The 27,448-nt window shown below is 45.8% G+C and overlaps 1 long non-coding RNA gene across 1 annotated transcript in view; it reads left to right on the forward strand.

Moving 5' to 3' along the window:
• The first annotated feature begins 1,199 nt into the window (after nt 1-1,199).
• The window catches only part of LOC139759649 (uncharacterized), a 33,553-nt gene continuing 7,304 nt past the window's right edge, over nt 1,200-27,448 (forward strand). The window contains exons 1-2 of the long non-coding RNA XR_011715124.1: nt 1,200-1,287; nt 22,092-22,244. This is a non-coding gene — a long non-coding RNA (uncharacterized lncRNA). The remainder of the gene's footprint in view (nt 1,288-22,091; nt 22,245-27,448) is intronic.

Consider the following 27,448-nt stretch of genomic DNA (forward strand, 5'->3'; position numbering starts at 1 on the left):
GGACACATTTCTGTTGTTTTGTGACCCATCCCATGCAGAGCAACAATATGTAAACACTAGACATGCGAACATGAAATTCAGTTGAGACAGAAAACAATCCATTATATTTCTTACACATCTCTACCACACGTATCATGTAAGAACGCGAGTCCCACTGTTTACAGTAAATCTCCAGTCACAGGCCTGGGATCAAATTATCTTTCCTTTGTACAACATTCAGAAGTAACACAATCGAAACACTTACAAACGGAAGCTATCGTATCTTGTTTAACTTTAACTTTCATACATAACTGAAAGGCGTCACGCGCTCTTCCCTGGCTAATGGTTACGCCACCACCAATACTTTGATGCAAAAATTATCAACACACTGAACACACGATGAACTTTATCTAATGTCCATATCGTGGCCATACGACTTTAAAGATTAGAAAACAGAACAGTAGCTTGCTTACTCTCTGAGTACCATCCACCCACCTCAGAATGATACTCACTGACTCGTACACATTTCTTCGTCAAAATTAGGAACCTCAAAGCCCTAGGAGTTTAACCTCATTTTTACATTATATATATATATATATATATATATATATATATATATATATATATATATATATATATATATATGGATCCCAAAGCTCTAGGAGTTCTTGTCTAACTTCACTGATTAATCCTCGTGTTCTGACTGTGATGTTGAGTGCGTCTGGCAGTATACCTGGCACTTCAGAATGAGTGATCACCTCGGTCGATCTTGTAGTACCAACCACCTCACGACAAACCCACTCCACTCTATATAATTAAGGAACATTACCAACAGACCGATCATCAGTTACCTCCCAGTAAGTATTTCTTGTGCTACAATAATGGTAGTAATGGATTACATGAGTCAATATATATCAAACAATCTACACTTGGGGTAAATAGTATTAACAAAGACGTGCCATTGTAAACAGGTAAACTTGAGTTATAATAGTTTTCCTCATAGAAACGCTACGTTTTCTGTTGAGATCACGCTATCCCTCTTCTGAATTTAGTCTCTACAGATTAATACTAAATTCTTGTATTGATCAACTATTTTTATCACGAAATGTGAAGTATAGTGGTGACTTATTTACCAGTGTTATATAAAGTTTTCCCGAAACATGTTAACGAATATCTTCGTTTGTACTTACGACCGAAATGAACGTCAGTGTTGAAACACACGGCAAGGAGAGTAGTGTACACATCCTTCAACTTCTACAAAATTCATGGCCTCTTTCGTCCTGTATCAAGGATATTCTGTGAAGTTTTGTAAGTTATGATTTACCAGACGTCCTGTAATCTTAGATCATTGTGACAAGTTTGAGAAAACTTGTGTATAATCTTATATTTACATAAGGAAGACTCCCCTGAAACCGTGGAGAACTTATTGTTTCGTGGTGTGTGAATATTCTATGAAAATGTGTTGGTAATTCACTTGTTATTTTATGATATTAGTTGATGCAGATAGACTTTAGGGAACTTTTACTCAACTGGTGTGTGTCATCTTGTATATGAGTTTTGTTATATACAATAATCTCTAACTGACTCCCGTAAATGGTCGAGTAAATGTGCGAAGAGTTGAGCTGAGTGAGTGAGTGATTCATGAATTGGCTTTGGTCTTGTTGCTTCTGGGCCACAGGAGGAGTTGTTGCTAGCTGTTCCAGGTGGATGGGTAGTCGAATGGTTACGTAGTCCGCTTATTATTCTCAGTACCCGGGTTCAGATCCCGGACATGTGGTGGAAAAATTTTGTGTAGATTGATTACAAATGAACATTACACGTTCTGATATATATATATATATATATATATATATATATATATATATATATATATATATATATATATATATATATGCTGATAACCATGAGGAAAATGAAACACGATAAGTTCCCAAGTGCACTTTCGTGTAATGATCACATCGTCTGGGGAGATGCATGTTATCTCATTCTTGTACCCCCCCCCCCCCCCCCCCTGACCATGCGATCATTACCGTAACTATGAGATTGTCTTTACCATCTTGGCTCCACCGAGTCACCGACAGTACTTCAGAATAAACGACTCTTCGTGACTCTATAAAAATGATAGATTACCTTATCATTACAACCGATAATTGCCACACTAACTTATGGTCAGCAGTAGGGAAAGTAAACTCGTCATAAACTCCAAGAAATAAACATTTATGACCGTAAAGATATCGTACATTTATCAACCAAAGTACTAGGCTGTAGACAAGGGTATAAGGTCACCCCATGCAAGGCGGGGTGTAGGAGGAGCCAACCAGGTCTCACAGTAGGCTAGGGTTGCACCCACACTGTCCTCCCTCGAAGGGTGGTGGAGGGCGGTAACATCCAGCGTTGAATCCAGGCTGATGGAATGGCCACCCAACAGACATTGGAGTGTGGCAGAGTCTCGTTAACAGCGATCACATAGGAGGGTGGGAGTGTGTGTGTCGTGGTGTGTGGTGGTCGCCGGCGTCTCGTCTCTACCCCCTGACCCGTGCTAACTGAGGAGAGTGTGTTTCAGTTTCACAATCCCGTGCAACAGCATTTCGCTTCCATTACTGTCTAACGCCAGTTCCCTAATCCCACTAGTTGCAGTACTCGACACAGGGGAACAAATGGACATAGACAATTGATTCTAGCCTAAAGTTAAATAGTTTAAATTTCATGATGATGACCCATAGTTAACAGTGATAGTGTGAATTCCATTTTGACACACTGTGCAGTATGTCTGCCCAATCAAACCTGGGGGCTTCGTGTTAACATCACTAATTTCTATGGAAACTAATATATATATATATATATATATATATATATATATATATATATATATATATATATATATATATACACACACATATATATAACGTGTTGTCTTTAACTGCCTATTTGCCAATTACCTGTTGTTTGCACTTGAGATCATTAGCTAATGATAGTCACAAGGTCCACAGGGAGTTGGTTAACATTATATAAATCTATTCGATTGTAATTAACCAGGACAAGTTTCCATGAAAAGAATCCTGGTGTTACCACATCTCCTTTCTAAAAAGCTCATACATCCTAAGGCTGCGCTACGTCCAGTAACAGGGAAATGAAGACTCCTTTAGAGTGAGTGCTTTTTGACAAGACTTTATATCCCCAGTGATACAAGTAGAAATTTTAGGTAATGTTTCCTCAGAACGCTAGTGATTTTCCTTGTTGGTTTAGTCCAATCTTCTTCGGCTCTGTGTGTGTGCTTCTCATCTCCCAAGTGACGCTGGTGTTGAATTCAGTCATGTCTCGCGATAGATGGCAATCCTCCGGCCTCTCTACTCAGAGGGCAATTACCACTTGTTATCTTACGTATCTCATTAGTTATCGTAGCCAGGGATGAGGATGGTAACTACGTAATGCTATTCCTATTACGATACCATCAAACTGGCTGGCACCATATTCCATGCGCCAATCAGATCCTCTCTGAATATATCCCTTCAGCCAATAGCGATGGATTCCTCCAATGACCTCAGCCAATCATCAACCTCTTCCACAACAGTCTCAACCAATCCCCACGCTTCCTCCGGTGGTCTCGGCCAATCACACGTAATCATCCGACAATTACAGCCAATCGTACCTTACTTTACCAACATCCTCAGCCAATCGGAAAGCGACAGACACACACTCTCTCTCTCTCTCGATTTCGTCTCAGTCCAACCCACCGGTTTGAGGTTAATCATTCGCCTTATAATTAATTCATTATTGTTTAATTATTAGGGTCGGGATAATTGGCATGCTTCCGAGCTGGTGTAGAACGGGAGGGGGGGGGGAGCCAGGGAGAAGGACTATGTATTCAACCATTATGCTCTTAATTAAGGCTGATGGTCGTCTGTGCTTTGAAGTGTGCGTTTTCACTCTCACTCTCTCTCTCTCTCTCTCTCTCTCTCTCTCTCTCTCTCTCTCTCTCTCTCTCTCTCTCTCTCGATGTTTTTGTCCCTCTCTTTATTGTTGCTCACTTCCACCTGTGGTGGTGGTGGTGGAGCTGCTTCTTCGTCCCGGCTGGTGTTCTATTGATGGTGGAGCTTCTTTGGTGGAGCTTCTTAGGCCTGTCTGGTGTCCTGTTATCTGGAGCAGTTTTCGATTCTTTAGTTTCCCCTTGAAATACCCTCTTCTCTTTCTTTGACACCCTTTTCTGGAGTAGTGCTGTCTCTTTCTTTAATCTCTCAGCTGAAATTCTCATTTCTTTAGATAAAACATCATTGTGCCTTGGTAAAACACCCCTGTCTCTCGTTGAAATACCCCTGTCTCTCGTTGAAATACCCCTGTCTCTGTTTGAAACACCCCTGTCTCAAGTTGAAACACCCCTGTCTCTAGTTGAAACACCCCTCTCTCTAGTTGAAACACGCCTGTCTCAAGTTGAAACACCCCTGTCTCTAGTTGAAACACCCCTGTCTCCTGCTGAAATACCCGTATGAAGTTAAAACACTTCATTCTCTGGCTGAAACATCCTTTTGTCTCTAATCAAAACTACCTTGTATCTAGCTGAAACACCTCTGTCTTTAGTTAACACACCCCTATCTCTTCCTGGTACAGTCCTGTCTCACGCACAAGCACTTTTTTTCTCGTCGAAAAACCCATTCTTCTCAGAGATAAAACGCCTCCTTCTCTTGTTTAGATACATTTCCTTAGCTGAAATACCCCTTTCTCACTGATACCCTCCCTCTAATTGAACCCCCCCCCCTCTCACTGAAACCCCCCCCTCTCTCACTGAAACACCTCTCTCTCTCTCTCTCTCTCTCTCTCTCTCTCTCTCTCTCTCTCTCTCTCAGTGAAACACTCCCTTCTCTCCCTGAAACACCTTTTATCCACTTGTGCCCTTCATTAGTTGCCACTCAGTACCGCGCTGGCTCGTAATATGAACACAGATTCGTCATCTCTCCAGACGAAATGAGAAATAAATTCGAGCAGCAGAGATCGAAGTGTGTATGAGAGCAGAAAGGCAGCAGAAACTTGCCTGTGAATAGACGGGTAACAGAGATCTTATATAGATAGAAGTGTAATAGAAGATTGTGTGTGAGAGTGGTAATAGACATTTGTCTGTGAACAAAAGGGGTAACAGAAGTTTGAATATCAACAGAAGGGTAATAGAAATTTCTGTGAGAACAAGAGGGTGACAGATGGTTGTCTGTGAACAGAAGTGTAAGAGAAGATTGTGTGTTAACAGAAAGGTAACAGAAGGTTGCGTGAAAACAGAAGGGGAACAGAAGTTTGTGGATGAACAGAAGGGTAGCAGAAGTTTGTGGTTGAACAGAAGGGTAATAGAAGCTTGTTCGTCGACAAATGGGTAACAGAAAGAGTAACAAAAGTGACATTACCATAAAAAAGATCGGTCTACCAAAGTGAGGCTCAAAAAGCCAAGCACTCGAGACAAATGGCTTAGATTGGACCTCTAGGCAGAGGAGACGTTTGCCATGGCAGGAGCCAACGACTCACCACAACACGATAAAGCTAACACAAGCAAATCATCTTCGTCTGGGGTTAGGGGTTCTCGACAAGGTTGTGGGGTTAAGGGGGTGGTGGTGGTTGGTGGGTGGGGGGGAATATGAGAAGCCCGTACTTGGGAGCGTTGTGGTTGTGGTCGGCCATCATGAGAGTGGGTGATGGAAGAGAGAGAGCTAAAGAAAAAGGAGAATTCCAAAGGCCAATATGAGACATATGAAATATTTATGACCCTTGTTTGAGGGTGACTCAAGGAAGGTGTTATGAAGACGTTCGAGGCCTGAGTCGAATTCTCCCTCGACTCGTTTCTGTACATGACGCTCCCTGGGGCGGGAAGGTACGACCCCAAGGGGGACTTTGATGACCTGGTCCTTAACCTACCTAACCCATGAGGGTTAGGTGAAAGTTCATGCCTTAATGCCCAAAGATCATACCGTCCTGGTCAAGGGTCGTACCTCCATGGATAAGAGTCGTATAATGTAGTGGTCAATGGTCGTAGAGTCGTGAATGAAAGTCATGACGTTATGGTCAGTGGAGTCAGAGACTGAAGGAGTATCTGAAGGGCCGGACCCGTCCCTGCTTCAGGAGACGACCCAGGGTCAGGTCAAGGTGTCTGTCAACCTGACGCAGATCTGAAAAAAGAGAAAAAAAAAGTTTCAGGTGACTAAGTCCATCAAAAATTATTCCGAAGTTCGTGAACTACGACTGTATTTATTGTACCTCGTCTGTAGCTCTTGTACCTCGGCTGTATTTCATTATGTATCACAGCTGTAGTCTTCCGTAACATGACTGTAGTTCATGTACCACGGCTGTGGTTCGTGTATCTGCCCTGTATAGACGCAGTGTTAGATCTTTTTTCCCATCTCTGATAGATATTACTTCGGGTTCTGCTCCCGGGAACTGGCTACTTATGCGCCCCCACCAATTGCTAGGCCACGCAATCAAAGCTAGGTAAGCCACCGCGTCACATGACCACTGTGTGACGAATGAGTGTCCAAAAATGGGCAGTTATGATGTCTGTTTCTTTCCTTACACCGCTAAGCTTTGGAACTCTTTACCTTCTCGTGACTTTGTTGACAGCTACGGCCAGCTGTTGTCTAAAAGGAAGGCTTTTCATTTTCTTCCTCAATTTCTTATAAATTATTTGTCCTTTTCTCTCCCTATTTTTCAAATCCCTTCACCCTTTTATTATCTCATGGCCTTCATGGGAATATTTGGTTGCCATTACAAACTTCAGCATACAAAAAGATGACAAACGTTAACATTCTTACGCATCCACACTGCCTTACACCAAGCTGAGAGAGAGGGAAGAAAAGACAACACATGCATACGTACATACAAAGCACATACACGGACAGTTACACGAACACATACAAACAAAGACACACAAGAACAATCGCAAGACACACACCCTCCCCCCCTGCCTGATGGATGGACCTACCTGGACGACAGTAACCACTGACGTCAGCGTTGGGAGCAGTTCTCCCGAGCACACCGTCCTCCCCAACACCCTCACCAGCCTCCAGGACTGGACCACCACCAACCACGGCGCCGTCAAGCAAACCAAGACTGTAGTCATGTACGTCAGCCTTGCTACCAGCACCACGACATCCCCTACTGTCTCACTAGGCCCCCAGCCTCCTCCAGGCTATTCAGTCCACCAAGCTTCTAGCTCTGTCCCACCCATCCCCTACTGTCTCACTAGGCTCTAGTCCCCTCCTGGCTATTCAGTCCACCAAGCTTCTCGGTGTTACTCTAGACGATAACCTAAGCTGGGAGGAGCACGCCAATACAAGTAACTACATCAATTCCCGCACACACGGAACACTGGCAATCCCTACACCTCAACACAAGAACATCTACACTTCTTCCTTCCCAAGACTCACTAGTGCCTCCCCTCGCCTGCTCTTCCTCCCTGTCCACCACACAACAGGGACTACTGGAAAACAAGCAAACAAGGGTGTGCAAGATCCTCCCCGGTCCCTCTTATATTGCCTATAAAGAGATGCTCAGCACACTGGTCATCTCCACTCCCTTCAGCCACCACTCTGACCCATCCTACAGTTCAGAAAGAAGTTACTGCCCCACTCGCGCCACCATCACCTCCTGCCAACTTAGATCCCTCGTCCCTGGAGTGCAGTTAGGCACCACAACCACTTGTAGCCCAAATGAGTTCTTACATTCTTAAGAGCAACGAACCAACCGCTGTCAATATCATCAGAAATGTTTGTGGAAAGACTACTTGTTTGGTGTATCACTGCAACCTTCCTCATATCTCGTGTATACTGCCGCATGTATTTTCTATATACTTTCAGACCTTAGCTGCAGTTAAATGGGTAAATTGTTGATTAACACTGTCATTATCATTTCACCCCCAGGTACACACAGAGAACCACACCCACATTAACACACACACACACACACGCACCATCAGCATGCACAACCACCCACCCACATATACACCTTACCCGCCCACACTCCCACTCACCCGCCCACAGTCTACCATGCACTCATACGCCTACATACGCACCCAACTACCATTGCTTACACACTACCCGCCCGCCCACACACGCCCCCTCCCGCCCTCTTCAGTGACCATATCCTGCTGTTCTTGGTGACACATTTCTCACCCTGACCGACTCCCCTACTTCTGTCCCCTCAGCCTTCCCTTCCTTCCCCCCAGGCGAAATAAATATATGAGAAGTCTTTTACGGCGAGGCGGCGGCGGCGGAAGAGGAGAAGGAGGAGGAGGAGGAGGAGGAGGAGGAAAGGGCCGAGTTCTTGTGTTGAGCAGGGCCCCAAGCTCCTCTGTGAAAGGAGGCCGAGACAGAGACTCCGCCAGCCAGACTATAAGTAATATCGGAAACCATCACAAACTTGGGGGTCGGGAAGGTAAACAAGAATGTGTGAAGTTGTGTCCATGGCCTCAGGATCTGGCGAACGTCTCCCCACCACCACCACCTCCTCTCCCTCCACCACCACCAACACTAGCTCTCCTAACACATAAATCCACTATTGTTACGGAGGAGGAGAAGCAGGAGGAGGAGGAGGAGGAGGAGGAGGAGAGGGTAGGGAAGATAGGGGGACATTCCCTACCCTCTGTTCCTCCTCCTCCTCCTTACCCTTCATCACATCCCTTCCTTCCCATCATTCTCTCCCCCCCTTCCTTCCCCTCCCTCCAGACCCGGTGCAATAAGCCCCTCAATACTTAAAACCAAACAAAGACCCATTCCGACGACGGTGAAGTCGACGACACGGCTCGCCCGCTCGTGCTGGCTTGCCCGCCCTTGGCCAGGATGGCGCACACGACCGCCCTCTCGTCCCGAGTTCCGAAAACTGACGAAACCCAGGGACATGGAGCCCGATACCGGATACCTTTTAATCTTGAGCACCTCCCAAGATCAACACCGATTCCCGCAAGTTGGTTGCGGCCAGGCGTGTGGGGAATCTTCCCCCTTCGCGGAGTGTGGGATTGGGGGAGGGAGACAGGAAAAGGGAGGGGAGAGTCGGGTTGGTCGAGGGAGGGATTACAGTACTATTTGAGGATTTCTTTTGGGATTTATGAAGCTCTGGAGAGTCTGATATTCGCCTTACAGCATCGCTTTGATGTCGGGAATATATATATATATATATATATATTTTTTTTTTCCTTTTTCGAGCCCTCGTTGCCTGTCGGACGCGGTCGTGGTCGTGGTCCTCCTCCTCATCTGACCTCAAGAGGTCGAGGCGAGAAAGAGGAGCAGAGCCACGCACATTTACCCACGTCATTTCCAAACCCCCAAGAGACGTCGGTGGGTCACCTTAGACGTTATAAACACCCGTGTTATTCCCAGCCAGCCAGCCAGCCAGCCAGCCAGGAGATGGGTGCATGATGTGAGGTAATACTGGTGTTGTCTTAATGTGTGCGTCGAGTATAGCTTTTATCTTTTTGGAGAGGCCAATATGGAGGGATAATTACTTAGTTATATATTGAAGGCCATTTATGAAGGGGTAATTATTACTTAGTTGTATATTGGAGGCCATTATGAAGAAGTAAATTATTACTTAGTTGTATATTTGAGGCCATTATGAAGGGGTAATCATTACTTAGTTGTATATGCTGTTGGATGAGGGTATGTATTGAAAGCGTTACGTTCTTCTGTGGACACGGAATCTTGGCCAGTTCATTGTACTAGTGTGTGGAGGAGAAAGTGCTAGTTTACATACCGTGAATTTCTCTCTCTCTCTCTCTCTCTCTCTCTCTCTCTCTCTCTCTCTCGCGTGTCCATTAAGGTCTTCCCTCACACTCGGTGAGGCGAGTGAGAAGCCCTGATGGAATATCCATAAAATTGGCGAAATTCGTTGATGTGAGGAACCACAAATGTAATTCCTTTTCCGTTCTGATCTCTGGTGGGATCTGGTGTCTTACCCCCCCTCCCCACCCCTCCCCCGCCCCTCCCCCACCCCTCCCCCACCCCTCCCCCACCCCTCTCTCTCTCTCTCTCATACCCTCCTCCATCCCTTCCCCCAGCCTCCCATTCCTACCCCCTCCTCCCAGCCCAACTCCCTCTCCGTATCCCCCTCTACCTACATTACCCACTCTACCTCCCCTTCCCCTCCTGCCTTGCCCTAACCCCTTCTTAGCGTCCTCCCCCTCCTATTTCTCCCCCTCCCTCCCCTAGGTCTCCCCTCACCCACTTACTCTCCCCTTCTGCCAGTCCTCCTTCCCTCCCTACCTCCTTCCCTCCCTCCCTCCCTCCCTCTCCTTCCATCCAGACAATCCTCCTTAAATCCATCATAGCATTTCTTCCTTCCATTACTCTCTCCTTATCCCCCCACCCCCCTCTCTCTCTCTCTCTCTCTCTCTCTCTCTCTCTCTCTCTCTCTCTCTCTCTCTCTCTCTCTCCCTCCAACCAACTACACATAATGTCCTGAATAAGACTCCTCCCACCAATGACATTTTGCAGGAACGAAGAGTTTGCTTGACCATTCTGACCCGATACCCCCCAGAGCTGTGACCCACCAACTGTGGTCAAGACAGGTAGAACACATGCAACAGTTGAATGTGATGCGTAAAGCAGTGAATAAGTGAGTAAGATTCGGAAAAGATAGATGAAGTGTATAGTCTATAGTGTATAGTCTATCATGTGATAAGCGAATATGAGTAGTGTGCAGAGACATCTATACACACACACACACACCACACACACACACACACACGAACCTCCGTGGTGTAGTGGCCACCTAAGATCAAACACGTATAGGTTCGAACTCTGTTTGCGGCAGCTGGTCCACAGACCACCCAGCTGTTCATCCTCCCTCAAGGGCTTGGTCGATAAAATGGTCACCTGTCATAGGCTAAGGTGTGTATGTGTGTGCATACATACATATATACATCCATCCATATATACAAAGTTATGTGACAGGGATAACACGAGTGTATAACACTCTCCCCCCCCCGTAACACACAGATAGTAATCACACACGATTGCAGAACGCCCTACCTGTATCGATCAAATAGGTAATTAAATATAGGTAATTACGTACACACAAATGAGTGTATGGGTCCCAAGAGTGTATAGGTTTCACTCCCCGTACGGTGCAAATGGGTAATTACACACACACACACACACACACACACACACACATATATATGCACACACACATACACACACATACAGACACATACACACACACACACACACTGCACTGCTTCCAGTTTAAGAAAATTTTTGCTTAAGTGGGGTGCCCAAAACACCACTGCACAGTCGAGGTGGGGTCTAACTACACTTATGCACAGTGGCAATATCACATCCTCGCCTTTGTATGAACATTTCTGTTAATAAATCTAACATCCTATTTGCTTTCTTGGCTGCTTTCGTCACAGTGCTTGAAGGATTCAAAGTTGTTGGAGACAGTGACCCGCAGATCCCTCACACTAGCGGTGACCTTGATCTTGTGGTTCATAGGTTCATGATCAACTTTTTTTTTTCCTTTTCTGAGGTTTCGTACTTGTAACAGCTGACATTTATTGACGTTCAATGGCATTTGCCCTTGTTATCTTACCCTATCTCCTTCACTTGATATGGCATTGCCGACCTCCGTGTCATCCGCAAATCTGAACACCAGGTCATTCAGTCCTACGTCAACATCGTTAACATAAATGATGAACAGTATAGGACCAAGTACGGATCCCTGGGGGACTCCAGTAGTAACGGGTGACCACAGGTGATGATTCGCCATTCATTACGACTCTCTGACTCCTATCATCACCTCACCAGGTGTCTAATCTAATGTCCTACTCGACCAGTAATTCCTAAGACCCGGACTTTATACATCAATTTAACGTGGAGGACTTTGTCGAATGCTCTTTGGAAGTCCAGAAATGTAATATATATATATATATATATATATATATATATATATATATATATATATATATAGTTTTTGTTTTGTCATTGGTATTGAATAGTTTTAGGATAGAATTCAAGGAGGATTGTAAGACATGATCCTCTCTTTCTAAAACCATGTTGTGTATTATTGATCAGGTTGAGTTGGTTCAGGTTTTCTATGATTCTGTCTCTTATAATCGACTCCAGAAGTTTACCTGTGATTAATGTGTGGCTAATAGGAGAGTCACTGGCAGGGGATTCACAGCTTCCGTTTTTGATCATGAGAGTGACGTCTGCCAGCCTCCAGAGTCCTGCAGGACTCATCCGTTTGGGGAGAGTTATAGAAAATGTAAGTTAGCGATTTAGCAGTTTCGTGTTCGATGTTTAAATCACTCGCGGATGGAAACGATCATGACCTTGGCTTTTATTACTCTTTAACTTATCTATCTGTGTTGGTACTTCTCTAACTTTGAAGGTAAGTTCTGGTATCGTGTGAGTGCTATCTATCACTCTCTCAAAATTCGTATCGCTGCTTTCCAGCGTAAATCGCTGCTTTCTAGCGTAAAAGTAGAACAATTGAAACATGATTAGGGTTGTTGCTTTGCTCTTACCATCCACATTGGGTTCCCCATCCTCACTCATAAGGAGTCCTATCCCACTCCTGATATATTTCTTATTGTCGATATAGCTATAAAATCTTCAAGAATTTCTCTTACTACATTACTCTTTTCGTAATCTCTCTCTCTCTCTCTCTCTCTCTCTCTCTCTCTCTCTCTCTCTCTCTCTCTCTCTCTCTCTCTCTCTCTCTCTGTCTTGGCATTTTTGATGAGTCTTTTCACGTCTCTCCTAATTGTGTTATATGGCGTTGCATTATTTAGGTCACTGTCTGAATTCTTGAGCTTGTAGAGTTTATTTCTGCGCCTTATACCTCATACAGTATCTGGGGAGCACCAATCAGACTTGGTATTAGTTTTATTGTTACTGTCGTGCGTGGAAATGAATGTGACGTGATGGTGCATAAACTGACTCTTAAAACTGGCCCTTAATTCCTCTGGTGATGACCTAAAAAGGGGAAGACTCTATAATACATCGCACAACCCATTAAATTCTTCCTAACTTTTAACATCAGGGGTAATGATAATGGTTGGATAGATAGATAGGCTGATAAAGGAATAGACAGATAAAGATGGATGGTATGATAGATAGATATGTAGGGAGTTTGATAGATCGATAGATATATAGATAAAGATGGATGGTGAAAGAGATAGGCAGATAGATAACGATAGATGATAAGAATGATAGAAATAGCCACTCACAGAGTGTATATCATCCACGTTGAACCATCGATCATAACTCAAAACACAACCTTATACGAAACACCAACACTAAACCACATAACTCATTTTTTCCTCTACTGTGTTACAAGGGCCTCATATATGAGAGGCCCATGGAAGGGTTCTGAGCTCTCTCCCTCCCTCTTCCTCCCTCTTTCTCCCTCTTCCTCCCCTTCCCTCTACCCTATGCTAGGCCTAACTCTTTCATGGAATTCTCGGAAGAGAATCGAATCAGCTTCGAACAGCGGCCCTCCAGATACCGTTATGGGTCTTTTAGCCTCATAAAGCTACGATAGAGTCGACCAAACTCCCCACAATCACAGGCTATGGGTTTGTGTAGGGGAGAGGGAAGGGTGGGGAAGAGGGGGGGAGAGAGCTTGGTTATATGTCTGGATGAGGGTTGGTTGGTTGGTTGGCATGTACAGGAGGGTAATAGAATGAGTGAGTGAGGGCTGGTTGGTTCGTTGGCACAGAGTGGAGGGCGTTGAAATGAGAGGGGGGGGAGGGGGGGTATGGGTTGATTGCTTGGTTAGCACATGAGAGTAGAATAAAGGGTTGAGGGTTGGTTGGTTACCACAGGGGTAGGATAGAACGAGGGGTGAGGATAGGTTCATTTCCTACAGGAAGAGGACAGAATGAGGGTTGGTTGCGTTACCACAGGAAGGGGATTGAATTATGGATGAGGGTTGGTTGGTTGATTAGCACAGAGAGAAGATAAGATGAGAGGTGATCGCTGGCCCGAAGAGAAAGAGGTTAAATTCCAGGAGTGATTAAAAGTGTTTAGAAACAAGCAATTCTTAAATTGACTTAACGACTTTACAAAGTAAACAAAACTGCGATTGCACGGATGATTTGCGTGGCGTCACGGTGGGCAAGTGGAGTCGAACACAGTGGGTGCAGTACACCGACCCTTGGGGTAAAGGAGGTCATTAGGTGGAATGGTGGGTCACACTGGGTCATGGGTAGTTAGGTATGGCTGGGGGAAGGATAATGGCTCATTAGAATATTGGTTAGTTCTGAGGTAGCACAAGAAGGGGGTCTATGGTTCAATACCTAAATGTCTTGAATACCTGTACCTTTGCGACAGTAAGACCCCCTCGAAGAACCCTAAGGGTACCAGCCCTTAAATGCGACGGTACGAACGTTGTAGACGACTTTGCGACGACCCTTGAGTCGGACGGTACGACCCTTGAGTCGGACGGTACGACCCTTGAGCAAGACGGTACGAGGCTTGAACGCGACTGTATGAGCCTTAAGTACGACGGGACGACCCCTGAGTCGGAACGGTACGACCCCTGAGCACGACGGCTTCATGACTCTCGAGCAAGACGACGTACGACCCGCCAAGATGTCGTATGGAATAATGAATACTGGAAGAGGTCGAGGTAGATGGGGAGGGGGTACACAAAACCCACAATAGTCCAGTGATTATAATATTTGACAGTCCCCCGCAAAGACGTTCCGTTTTCCTTGGTGAATTTTTTTTTTCTTTTATCCTTTTGTATCATTTTCTGGAAGTGGCTTTATGAATAATGCTTGACAAATGTTAATGACATAATTTCATGGGAAATATCGTAATGGACAGAGATATGGACCTCCGTGGTGTAGCAGTTAGCGTTCCAGACCGTAACGCATTCACGGGCTGTCCAGGGTCGAGAGTATGGGTTCGAGTTCGAGTTGCGGCTCTTGGTCCACAGTTAATCTAGCTGTTCATCCACCTTCAGGGGTTGGTCGACCACTCAGGGTAGAAGATATACGAGTATGAGGCTTCAGTTGCTCCTGCCGCTTCAGCGAACATGTAGAAATTAGAAATGTGATACACAGTTGATGTGTTTATTAACTGAAATGAGAGGAAGAAGGAGTCAGAAAACGAGGATATAATCAATTCTTAAACAAGATTCGAATTCATAGTGACCTGATGCAACTAGATTCAACTCTGTTGTCCATGGGTCCCCCTTTCCTTTCTCCCGTTTTCTTAGCAAATTTCATGATTCGAAAACGGTCTCAAAAGATAGATCATATAAAAAAAGAAAAACAAATTCCAAAGGAAATATGCCAACAAAACCCATGATGGTGAACCTGTTCATGATATTCAAAAAGAGAAGGAAAATTGGTAATTATAACGCGGCTAATTATTTTTTTTTCTCTCTTTTCCAACCTTCAAAGCTTCGTCTCGACCCTTGAGGTCTGTAAGATGATAAGGATAAAGGGAAAACCCTTTTATTCTTTAGGTTCAAAGGAGCCACAAGATATTGATACCTTATCCATATATGTATTTTTTTCCCCTCAGAGGAGATATTCATTTCATAATCTATTATTACACAACAAAGTCTATACATCTTTATGCCTGAAGGAGGAACTTGTGTAATGAATTATTCCTTTGGTGTCGCAGAACACGAGCATGAGGAAGAAGAGGTCATTTCAATGTATATATATATATATATATATATATATATATATATATATATATATATATATATATATATATACACACAGACATATACATATTTACACATGTACCTATTCATATTTGCTGCCTTCATCCATTCTCGTCGCCACCTTGCTACATATGAAATAACATCCCACCCCGCGAGGTAGCTCTAGGAAAAGACTCCTCAACTGGCTGAAAGTAGTTCAGAGCTTAAAAGGACCATTTTCATAGCAAGTTGTTAAGCCCATGACTGGCACTGACACAGATGTGGCACGACATTGTTTTTGCGCAGCTGATAGAAACAGCAATGAGGTTACCTGCTGCTCTATTTCCCAAAGGGCTGTCCCCATTGCCCAAGGGCTGTCCCAACTTCCCAAGGGCTGTCCCCACCTCCTAAGGCTGTCCCCGCTGACCGGGCGCTGTCCCCATTCCCCAGGGCTGATCCCACATCCCAAGGCTGTTGCAATATCCCATCCCTGTGTTCACAACCCAGAGGTAATCCCCACCTCACAGGACTGTCCCTACCTCTCAGGGATATCCCAAGCTCCCTGAGTCCTCCCCTTTCCCATGCGTATATCCTCCCCACCCTCCTCCTTCCCTTATAGGGAGAACCTCCCCCATATCGGGGATTCGGCCTCCCCCCCCCCCCACTCCCACTCCACATTTCCCCGAAAGAGAAACAACACATTTCACAAAATATTTCCCCCAGCGATAATTGCCTGTAATTTCCCCCTATCAAATATTCACGAGACTTGATATCTCATAATTGATGAGGTGCTACGTTATTCACGGCTCGGGTGTAGCTACGGCTCATCCGTCTCACCCTCCCCCACCTAGTGGGTGTAGCTACGGCTCATCCGTCTCACCCTCCCCCACCTAGTGGGTGTAGCTACGGCTCATCCGTCTCACCCTCCCCCACCTAGTGGGTGTAGCTACGGCTCATCCGTCTCCCTCCTCCCCAACCTTGCGGGTGTAACTACATCTCATCCATCTCCCTCCCCACCCCCACCTAGCAGGTATAGCTACATCTCATCCGTCTCCCTCCCCACCTCCACCTGGCGGGTGTAGTTACAGCTCTTATCCCCTCCCCCATCCTGCGTATAACCGTTGTCTCTGGTGACTGAACATATCTCTCTAATGTGAAGAGATTTTCATACGTGTTGGTGTCGAAATTATCTCTTATATTGAGAGCTTGTTGAAGAACTCCCCGGAGGAGGAGGCGTTCACTTCGAGAAAATATATTATTAGATTTCCATGTCTTCGTAGAGTTTATTTCTGAGAGACGGATTTATTTGGTTTTGTTGCTCTTCTCTGTCGTCATTCTAGTTTTCCTTGTCTTTGATCACGTCTGATGACCTGGACTGAACAACCTTTTCGAAATACGTTATAACTAGGCCGGAGTGAAGAGTCGGTATTGGATCTTTCGTTCTATGGTTATCTGTATGTGACCTGGGGCACGTCAGTTGCGATGTGATATAGGGCACGTCGGCTGAAGTGTGATCCAGGACACGTCAGCTGTGTGTGAAGCAGGGCACGTCAGCTGAAGTGGGATCCAGGGCACATCCAGTGTGTTTGATGCAGGGCACGTCAGCTGGGTGCAGTCCAGGACACTTCAGGTGTACGTAGCCCTACAGAGCTCTCGTGGTAGGTGCGACAGCTGTATGTAGCCCTACAGAGCTCTCGTGGTAGGTGCGACAGCTGTATGTAGCCCTACAGAGCTCTTGTGGTAGATGCGACAGTCAGCTCTGATGATGGTACTGACTTGGTTATTTCGTCTGATTTGTACGTCATCCATTTCAGTCCAGGCTTACCGAACACTCTGATAGTAGTGGGTGTGGGGTGGGTGGTCCAGTACATGATAGCAGTGGGTGTGGGGTGGATTGTACAGTACATGATAGCAGTGGGTGTGGGGTGGGATGGGTGGCACTGTACACACTGAGTGACAGAAACGATGGGTCTGGGTAAATGTTAACACCTCACATAATCATACCACATCCTCAAAAAAAAAAGAACCCTCAACACTTAAGCAAGACGAAAATTGTTCCTCTACCACCCACTCCACACCCACTACTATCCTATGCTCTACCACCCATCCCACACACACACACCCACAGAACCACTACTATTATATGCTATACCACCCACACCCACACCTACTACTACTACCACTACTACACACACTCACTGAAGCACTACCTGATCCACTGCATCAGATGCCACACAGAGAGGAGCTTGTGTGATGCCAGACACATCACCCTCCCTACCTTAACCTGGCCTGGCTCCTGCCCTGACGGAGACATCAATCTCGTAAGACAAGAGGGACGTGATGATATCTTGATAGCAGCTGTGGCGTTGATAAGTCCAAACCACACCCGCGGAAATTCCAAAGTACTGATAAGGGGTTGATAGGGGGCGGGCGGTGTCGACGAGGGTTTGTGCACCCGCTTCGTAGATGAGGTGATGTGTGTGTGTGTGTGTGTGTGTGTGTGTGTGTGTGTTTTGTATCAAGTAACTATCTCTTTTCATTCATCTATCTGTTTATATGGAGGGAGAAGCATACACAGATGGGAGGGTCTTATCTCAGATACTCTTATCTTTATCTCAAGAGTTTACGTTACTGTTGATAAGGTTTTTCTCCTGTTTGTTTTGAAGCCTCCCTGTTGTGCCTTCCTGTTCACGACCTAACCTTGGTGCACCCTTCTATTGAGTGGCCCCCCTCCCTGTTATGTCTTCCTGTTGATAGCTTCCTCCTTGTTTGCCCTTCCTTTTGAGTGACCCTTCCCTGTTGTGTCTTCCTGTTGATAGATTCCTTCCTGTTGAGTGACCCTTCCCTGTTGTGTCTTCCTGTTGATAGCTTCCTCCCTGTTTGACCTTCCTGTTGAGTGACCCTTCCCCGCTGCATCTTCCCGTTAATAGGTTCCTCCTTGTTGTGCCCTTCCTTTTAAGTGACCCCTCCCTGTTGTGTCCATCTGTTGAGAGGTTCCTCCCTGTTGCACCCCCTCCTGTTGAGCAATCCCTCCCTTGTTGTACCATGCTCGGCTGTGGTTTTCAGCCTCAAGAATTAAGTTGCATCATTTTCCTTTAAGAAGTTACGAGTAGTTATTATTTCCCTCGTTAACCTTATCATTTTTTTCTGTGGGTATCTGACCTGTGAGCTACTATAGCTGAGCTTAGCTGAGCTGTAACTGAACTGAAGCTTTGCTGTAGATGAGCTGTACCTTAGCTATAGTTGAAGTATAACTGGGCAGTAGCTGTACTGTAGCCGAGCTGAAGCAGAGCTGTAGCTGAGCTGTAGCTGTGCTGCAGCTAAGCTGTACCTGAGCTGTAGCTGTACTGTAGCCGAGCTGAAGCTGAGCTGTAGCTGTGCTCTCGTAAATGAGGTTCAGTTTTTGTCGTACCGTCCACACACAGGCTCCAGGAACTCATATGTATATACATATATATATATATATATATATATATATATATATATATATATATATATATATATATATATATATATATATATACATGTATATATAATGATTCCTGAACTGAGGAGAGCGAGTTGATGATTCACACACTAAATCTGGATCTGACGTGTGTTATGCATTCTTTGCTTTTTTTTCTCTTTCATATTTGTTCGCCGTTTGCTGCGTTAGCGAGGTAGCGCAAGGAACAAACGAAGAAAAGGTCTCATCCTCTGCTCGCATCCATTCTCCAGCTGTCATGTGTAATGCACACACACACACACACACACACACACACACACACACACACACACACACACACATATATATATATATATATATACATATATATATATATACACACACACACACACACATACGTTCTTCGATATAATTGTTGACGTAGTTGAGGGCAATTTGACTTTTAATGAGATAATAGTTCGAGGACTTGCAATGTTGCCAAGAGGCAGTGCTAGTGCGTAGTGTTCACCGCAGGGGTGAAATACAGAGTTACGTAGAACGAGTCTCGTGAGATAACACGTTATCAAAATGTTTATGTGTGAGAGATAACGAGAGAGAGAGAGAGAGAGAGAGAGAGAGAGAGAGAGAGAGAGAGAGAGAGAGAGAGAGAGAGAGAGAGAGAACCACACAGACTCAAAGTCGAGGCGAGGTGGTCTGGTCTGGCCTTAACACTACAGAAAAAAAAAATAATGGACTCCCCTTAAAAGCAAAGGATAACAAAGCACAAACCCTCTCCTCACCTTCCATTCCCTCCAGCAACACATCGGACGGTGTATAGATGAAAGAAAATACCTTGCAGGACCAATAAGCCTGAAGGAAATATTCAAAAGGGAAATCAGAAGTTAGGAGAACTTGATTAGGTCACGCAGACCATCAACAAATACACGAATTCTTTTAAATTTTGTTATGAAGACAACAGTAAGGATAAACTTTTAACTCCAGCCTGGAGATTTACCATGTCTGTAGTAAGCCTAATGGAAAAGGATGAGAGAATAATTTTCTCTTCTTCCCTTAAAGATCAGTGGTTGAGAAGGTAGTATACAAGTATACCATTACGGTATGGAGATAGAACAAATGAATTATTCAACACTGGCGTGTGACAGGTGCTGATCAAGCTCAATTTTGAACATATGAACAGTTTTACACAGGACGATATGGTCTGGGTGCTTATTCCACAAGTCGATAATGTCGTTGGTTTAGAAAAAAAAAATGGTAATATCTCGAGCTATTCAGATCAAGTTGGTGACTGGTAAGATTTAGTCCATTCCTGTCGTTGTTAGCATTGGTACGACCGTAAAGAAACTTTCAGTAACGACATTGCTGAATCTTCCTAGTATTTTAAAACATTCTACCCACTTGCCTCGGATGGGCCTCTCTCTCTCTCTCTTTTTCTCTTAGAGAGAGCAGATTCAATTTTCGTAATATGTCCTCATTTGGATTCTTACGTAAGTAGGGAATCAATTTAGTTACTCTTCGCTGCACTAGTTCCAATTTAAGGGAGAGAGAGAGAGAGAGAGAGAGAGAGAGAGAGAGAGAGAGAGAGAGAGAGAGAGAGAGAGAGAGAGAGAGATTTCCTCGCCCTCGCGGGATAGCAGTAGCTCTCCACTCTGGGCTGTGCCCTGTGTGACAAAAAAAAAAGGCTAACGTCATCCATTATGTATCAAAGGCACATGATGACTGGAGCCAGCATTAAAGTTGCGGTACGTTACGAAGAGGGTTCACAAAGGTGAGACCCCCCTCCATAGTTAAGTGTTAAGTGTTAAGTATCTGTAAGTTCCAGATTACTTGTATCTCCCCCTACCCCCCGCCTCCTCCACCCCGCCTCCATCCTCCCTAGCTTTGATGTGCGAGTACTCGTCTCCTGCAGGAGGATCCGGTCACAAAGGGCGCCTCATCCAAAATGGACGACTAAAATGTGGATTAGACATGGTTCACAGGGTGGCGAAGTCAGTTGGAATCATTGGAGGAGGAGGAGGAGACAATGCATCGTCTTTTGTTAGTGAGGGGTGTTGGTTCGTTGATTAGTTGGTTGGTTGATTGGTTGGTTGGTTCGTTGGTTGGTTGATTGGTTGGTTGATTGGTTGGTTGGTTCGTTCGTTGGTTGGTTACTTAGTCAGCTAAGGAGTCAGTCAGTTAGTTGGTTGGTTGGTTAGTAAGTTAGTTTTTTAGACTGTTAGTTGGTTAGTTTTTTTTCTCGTGTGTTAGCCAGTTGGTTTGTTTCTAACAACAAGTGTCTCTTATCAGAGAGAGAGAGAGAGGAGGGAAGGTTCATCTCACAAAGAATATTCAAAGATGTTCATTTCTCTTGCCTCGTTCTTACAAGGGAGTGCAGCAAACAGGTCCTGATGCTTGTGAGAGGCTAACTTGCCACCTCAAGATTATGATGAAAGAATGGTGACTCCCAGATGCAGTCAGTAATACATTGTATTCAAGTGGTATACATTGTCCTCATAAATGTATTGTATTCAAAAGATAATTCATTTCTTTAAGTGAGATGAATTGTCAGTTTTGTCTAGTTCAGCTGAGCCAATTTGGTCCTCAGTGGAGCACAGGAGGTTATATATCATTCATTTATTCATTTAAATCTCTTATATGCTTCCTTAATTTCCCTTTTTTGTGTGTTGGACGCTATGTATACTCGAGAAAAAAATTCGTACAGAAATAGCAAGGAACATGAAAGGTGATTGTGTAAACAGAATACAAGACAAATTCAATGTTTAGAATCTACAAGCAATATATTCTCTAGAGATATACAAGATGTATATCCTTTAGAAATATACATGTACACTACATCCTCAAGAAATACACAAGCAACATATCCTTTAGAAATATTCTGCTGATCTAAAGCCAGAACCCAACACACACACACGCACACACACACACACACACACACAATGATCCCCCTTCCCCTCCCTACATTGGCCCGAAATGGAAGAGAAGGTGTAATGAAATGATCGTCTGCAAGAGCCAAGATGACAATGATTTCTTCTTTCAGATTAGTGTGTTGCTGGGTTCCTAGGGCCTCGCTGGGTCTTATGGTTTATCCAAGCCCTTGAGTATCGAGTTACGACCTTTGAGGACGACGGTGTGACCCTTGAGCACGAGAGTGTGACCCTTGAGGGCGACGGCATGCCTCTTGAACACAAAGGTACGACCCTTTAGCACCTCAGTACTCCCCTGGAACACGACGGTACGACCCTTGAACACGACGGTACGACCTCTTGAACACGACGGTACGACCCTTGAGCACGACGGTACGACCCTTGAAAACGACGGTACGACTCTTGAACACGACGGTACGACCCTTGAGCACGACGGTACGGCCCCTGAGTACGTTGACACGACCCCTGGCCACGAGTTTGGCCACGATAGATTGACCCTTAAGCACAAAAGACGCGACCACTAAACACGTTAGTACGGCCCTGGAATCCAATGACCTGGAATATGACCTGACCTATTCAATTCTGTGTTTGGTGTTCCTGTACTGTGAGAGTTACAGTCGTAAACAAACACACACACACACACACACACACACACACACACACACACACACACACACACACACACACATGTATCCAGAACAAAAGAATAATACAGCATTTCAAAATGGACCACAAATTACAGACGAACTAATGGCCTTGTTCCATGAGGCTCTGATAACTGTGGTCGTGATTACAGTGTGATTATGACGGTCACTATGACTGTGTTTGGTTATGATTACGGACGGGCTAGTGCGCCATCTGACTCACCACTCATGACTTTGTCTAGACCCGCGAGGATTGGTCGTGCATGACCGACCAGAACAGACCAGATCAGAAGGGGTTGTTCATGCACGACCTACTTGAACAGACTCCATGTGTTTATGTATTTCTTTTTTTTGTTTTTACAACGTAGATTGGACTGTAGAACGTTCTTGCTTGGTAATAAAGATATACTATGATATGTTGTCAAATTATGGGGTTGTCAAACAATGAAGCTGTCAAGCACTGGGGTTGTAAAGGCACAGGGGTTGTCAAGCACTAGGGCTGTCAAGCGATGAGGTTGTCAAGCACTAGGGCTGTCAAGCACTGGGGTTATTAAACACTGAACTTGTCAACCACTGGGATTTTTAGGCCAGGGGTTGTCAAACACTGAGGTTGTCATGCATTGAGGTTATCATGCATTGAGGTTGTCATGCATTGAGGTTGTCATGCATTGAGGTTGTCATGCATTGAGGTTGTCATGCACTGAGGTTATCATGCATTGAGGTTGTCATACATTGACGTTATCATGCACTGAGGTTGTCATGCATTGAAGTTGTCAGATATTAAGGGTATCAAGCACTGGGGTTGTCAGAAATTAAAGTTAAGCACCTGAGTCGTTTAACGCTGAGGCTGGCGTATATGAGTTAGTGTGGGGGTGTGTTTAAGTGTGTATCAGTGTACGAGTGTGTTTTCGAGTATGAGTATATGACATATGAGTGCTCACGAAGTGTGTGTGCGTGTGTGTGTGTGTGTGTGTGTGTGTGTGTGTGTGTGTGTGTGTGTGTGTGTGTGTGATTGGTGGACGGGGTATTCAACACATGGCCAGAGTTACGTAATCTCCGAACATTCGACGGTAAGCACGACAGGGAACTTTAAAGATGGACTCCGTCACAGATGAACGTTTGGACTGAATGACAGACGGGTGGAAGGACCCGCGACAGTGTTTGACAGTGTCTCCTCCTTTGGGACTCTCCTCCTTCCTCTTCTCCCATCTTTCACTCTTCCACTCCTCCTCCTGAGGACTGTTCCATCCCTCCTCCTAAGGACTTCCTCATCCCTCCTCCTCCTAAGGATCTCTCCTTCCCTGATTCCTCCCTCTCCTCCTAAGGACCTCCCCTTCCCTCCTCCTCCACCTCCTAAGGATCTCTCCATCCCTGCTTTCTCCCTCCTCCTCCTCCTCAGGCCTCCTTCCCTGCTTCCTCCCTCCTACTCCTAAAGAGACTTCTCCTCCTCCTTCTCTTCCCGTCCTGTCTGGGTGTGGCCTGCGTCAGCTCCTGTCATATCCTAAATACTGAGCACAATATCTCGGGTTGGCTTCCTTTCTTAGCCGGAACAGCGGTGGGGCATGTCGTCTCCCGGAACGGATTACTTGTCCCACTGAACAAGTACAGCAGGAGCGGCGGCCGGGGATCAGCTGTCACGCGAATCAGCTGTGCAACCGCTGCTGCGGCAGAGGGAGGGAGGGAGGAGGAGCAGCTGAAGTTCATAATATTAAGTTGCCATTGTATCGTCGTGTGTTCCAGCGGGAGGGAGTTTGTGGTGAAGGGAAGGAGAAGGCGCTGAGGCGGAGGGCTACGTTGGAGGGGCAGGAGGGTAGGGGAAAGGTGGCCGGGGAGGGGCAGAAAGGTAGGGGAAGCGTGGTTGGGGGAAAAGGCTGAAGAGTTGGGGAGGGGGTGAGTGGGAAGGTAGGAATGAGGGTAGGAACGGGTTGGGAAGGGGTGAAACGAAAGGGGAGGAGGTAACTAGGGAGGGGAGGGGTAGGTAGGGAGGAAAAATGAGAGGTGAGGGGGGAGGGGAGGGCTGTTAGAAACGGCATCAGGACACAAGCAGACAGGGATAGAAAGTCAGATAGACAGACAGTCAGAGACAGACAGAGAAGGAATGAAAAGCGGGCGGGAGGGGGGAAGGGACAGGGAGGAATGAGCATGTTTGCCAGATCAAGGATGAAGAGAGAGGAGGGGGAAGGGAGAGCGCCTGCAGGGAGAAGGTGATATGAGAGGAGGGGAGAGCAGAGAGAGAGAGAGAGAGAGAGAGAGAGAGAGAGAGAGAGAGAGAGAGAGAGAGAGAGAGAGAGATGAAGGGAAGGGGGAACTGTAGTAAGTTGTAAGTGGGAGAAAGAGAGGATGGCTGGAGGGTGGCCAGCAGGCAGGCAGGCAGGCAGGCAGGAGAGGGGAGCTCACAAGAGGAGGAATTAGAAGTGGACTCGATGATGGGGAACCAGCAGGAGGAGGAGGAGGAGGAAGAGGATGGAGGATGGAGGACGAGGTGAACACACCGAGTTCCCACAAGTCCCTTCGATGCTGCAAACAGCGCGTCCCTCTCTCTCCCTCCCTCTGCCTCCCTCTCCCTCCCTCCCTCTCTCTCTCTCTCCTCCGCCACACATCCCCACACTAACTTAAACCCTTTGTTTACGAATTCATTTCGAACGCGAGTACATATTTTACCCCAAGTCGAGAGTAGAAGCTCTGGGCTTCAGACTTACAAGTCTTGGAACAACTTTCTAAGTTGCTCATGATGTAATCGGCGATGTAATCTGCTTAAGATATTGATTACCTGATGCTTAATGAGGTAGAATAAGTGGTAATTGGCCAAGAGAGGTTTCCATCATCATCACCAGTGGGTCAGTGTAGAAACCCCGTGACACCAGAGAATGATGACGGGGTTCGAATCTGTGTCATGATAACTCCAGTGGCACTACAGTGTCCCATATTTGCCTGTCACTGTGGAGAAGGTTGGAAGGTCAGGGAACTCTTGGACAGACACCAGCACACCATGTCTGACTGCCTGAGAAAGAAAGATGAGGTACCTTTGTAGCGGTTATATACTAAATCAGTTTTATGCTTATCCAAAAAAGAGAAACAGTATGACACTAGACTGTAACTATCATTAAATGAAACCTTAAGATTATATCCACATATTCTCCATCCAGCAGACAGTCAGGCAGGTTAATGTGTAATGTGACAGCCTTTTATCAACGTGTTTAAACATCTGGCCACCGAGGGAGGGGTTCAATAAAGACCCCCTTACCTCCCTTACCTCCCTTACCTCCCTTACCTCTGTAATCCCTTGGAGCCACCGCCCTCAGGATGGGTGAAGGATGGCTGCACAGGGAACCAGCCGATGTCTGCTGTAAAACTAAACGTAGACAAAGATGTATATGTGGAGAGAGAGAGAGAGAGAGAGAGAGAGAGAGAGAGAGAGAGAGAGAGAGAGAGAGAGAGGGAAACAGACAGATATAGAGAGACAGACACAGACAGAGGGACAGGCCGATCTCAAGCCCCCGGAGCCAAGCGGGAGCAACGAGAGGACCCTCCTCTCAGCCCAGCGGGACCAGAGCGCCGAGTGTTTCCTCCACATTGCGCCCTGATAAAGAGCCTCCCGATAAGCACATTGCAAAACCTGCCTTACCCCACCCTCGCTCCTGCCTACTCTCTCTCTCTCTCTCTCTCTCTCTCTCTCTCTCACGTGGGGTTATCAGGGCTCCCCGAGGTACCCAGTGTAGTAGTGCCATTTACCAATGTGTGTTCCTCCCCCTTTTTTTTTCTTAAGGTAGACGATATAGAAGTCTGCGTTAGCTTAGGTGCCTGTAGAAGGCGAAGAAGAAGGAAGAGGCGAACTGTCCACTCTGGACACTTAATTCCTGTAGTTATGCCGGGAGACTTCTTGTTCTTGGCCCGTACGACTGTATAGAATATTGATATACCCCTCAACATACATACCAAGATCATGCTCTGATATACTCGCTGGTAGACGATGGAGTATAGCGCATACCCCTGGAGATCTGCTACTCATAATACCTCATACACGACAGGAATATCTAATGTGATCTTCTATTGGAATATATCGCTTTAATTTCAAATATCACCGTAAAAACAATATTTTGTATATACTGTGTATTTTGGACGCAGATTAAATACAGTAAAGATAGTAATGACGAAAATAACACTCCTAATATCGCCTCTCTGGTACAGAAATCCCATGATTTAAAAAGATCTTGTTTATATCTATTTTGGAAATTAAAATGTCCCGAAATATTCCCGCCAATTCTTCGGTGGAAAAGGAAAAAAGATCATCTTTGATGGACTACATAGCGAGGGCCTCTTGGTGTCGCGTACTCACTGCGCATGTGCGCATGTGTGTGTGTGTGTGTGTGTGTGTGTGTGCGTAGAGCCGAGGAGAGAGGGAGGGAGGGAGGGAAGGGAGGGAGGGGGTGTGTGGAGGGGGGGTTTAGGAGTTTCCGGAGCGTGGAGGAGTTCCTGGAATGGGGAATGAGTTCGTGGAAGGGGAGGAGTTCCCGAGAAAGGGGAGGGAGTTGTTGGGGGAGAGGAGGAGATGATCCCGGAGGAAGGGAGAAGTTCCTGGAAGGGGAAGGAGTTCCAGGGGAGGGCGGGATTCGCGACAAGGGGAGGGGATGGAGGGGGGGGGTTCCAGGAGGGGGAAGGGTCAGTTCCCGTAAGGGGTAGGAGGAGTTCCAGGAGGGAGTAGGAGGAGTTCCAGGAGGAAGTAGGAGGAGTTCCTGGAAGGAGGAGAAGTTCTTTGAGTTGGGGAGAAGTTTCCATGTGAGGAATTAGAAATGTTACAGGAGTTTCCACAATAGAGGAGTTCCCGG

Source organism: Panulirus ornatus, chromosome 3 (assembly GCF_036320965.1).
Source record: "Panulirus ornatus isolate Po-2019 chromosome 3, ASM3632096v1, whole genome shotgun sequence".
Taxonomy (NCBI): domain Eukaryota; kingdom Metazoa; phylum Arthropoda; class Malacostraca; order Decapoda; family Palinuridae; genus Panulirus; species Panulirus ornatus.